Below are 1,694 nucleotides of genomic sequence, written 5' to 3' on the forward strand. Positions count from 1 at the left end.
GGCCGGCGCAGGCCCCGAGTGGGGTCACGAGGTGCGTGCGTCACGGCCCCGCCCACCTGCCGCAGCGCCTGAGCTAGAGCGCCAGGCCTGGGAACATCAGCTGAGATGCGGGTTCTGCGGGTCATCTTGGGCCTCTCTCAGGTGTACTCCGGGCCCTGAAGTTCCCTGGGTTCTAGAAGCCTGAGGAGATTGTTCTGGTGGCTGGGCTCGTGGCCAGGGAGATTACTGTCGAATAAGCTCGACAGAGAAACCCCCGTAGGCAGGAGGGTTGGGGCAGGTGTTTATTTGCTGTCGGTTTGTATGTTTTTCTTCTCTAGAGAGTGACTAACATCTTTTGGCAGTTACTGGTTTTGGAAATTGAGGCTACCAGGCTTTAATTTTTTTTGAATTCTCAACTGTCTATCTGGACAGAACTTCCTGCATTGATGAATATAGTCCGCCTCTTAGTAATAGGGCGACCAACTGGCCGCATGTGGCTGCTGAGCCCTTGAATTGTAGTTACTACGATTATAGAACTGATTTTTCAGTTTCACATGATTAAATGTAAATATCTGACTGACGTCAGCTGTGCACGATGCGGATCTGGGTAGGAATCATCAAGTTTGCTTGGAACTGAAAGGATTTCAGGGTGCCTCACTTGAGTGTTGGAAATCCTGGGAAATCCTAAGCAAGCCACTCAACTTGAGACCCTCTTTCATTTGATTGCATGCTTGGGGGGATTTTATGGACCGCTCTAGCAGTGCAGGGCTGCAAAAAGAATTTATGCTCATGACTTAAAAGGCTTTTTTAAAACAATAAGATCTCACCTAAGTAACACTTACTGGCCCATAACCCACTACGTAGAACTACTTGGTCTCAAACTACAGAGATCCGCCTACCTCTTCCTCATGAGTGCTGGAATTAAAAGCATGCACCACCGTGCTGTGCTGGAAACCCATTTTCTGACAAGTGTATGATGAACGACTGAAGACTTTGGTAGAAGACTTCCCCCCCCCCCAGCCCTTCTGTCGCACAGCTTTCCAGGCTGAGATTATTGTTCTGTAAGTACTGACAATAACAACCACTGCACCAGCTCCCATGGTGGTTTGTTTCTGAAGGGTCTTGGACTTTTTACCCCCATCTGTTTGGTTAACATTTTGTGTGCCTAAGTTTGGTTATGATTGCTAAATTTTGTTTCATGTTTCCGTAACCCATAAACTGATGTTTTGTGTAACAATAAATGGACTTCCAAACAAAAAAACTAAGCTGTGGTCATTTCCTCCAATATTGTTACATAACTTTTATGTGTTTTTCCATGTATATAGCAATTACTTTTCTGATGCTGTAATAAAACGTCATGACCAAGGCAACTTGTAGAAGCGTTTACTTTGGTTTATGGTTCCAGACAGCTAGAGCCTACAGTGGAGCAAAGGCCCAGCTGCAGGAGGAGGAACTGAGGGCTCACATGTTAAACCACAAGCACAGAGTTAGGGGAAGCTTTGAAACCTCAAAGCCTGCCCCCATGTGACACACTTCCTCCAGCAAGGCCAGAACTCCTAAATGTAGGCAGATTTTTCTTCGGGTCGCCAGACATGGAAACTTATTATTAATTATGAGAGCTTGGCCTTAGCTAAGTCTTATTACTAACTGGTCCTTATAACCCTTATCTTTTAATCTACGTCCTTTTATGTGGCTTGGTACCTTTACCTACCCTG

Source organism: Microtus pennsylvanicus, chromosome 1, assembly GCF_037038515.1.
Source record: "Microtus pennsylvanicus isolate mMicPen1 chromosome 1, mMicPen1.hap1, whole genome shotgun sequence".
Lineage (NCBI taxonomy): Eukaryota > Metazoa > Chordata > Mammalia > Rodentia > Cricetidae > Microtus > Microtus pennsylvanicus.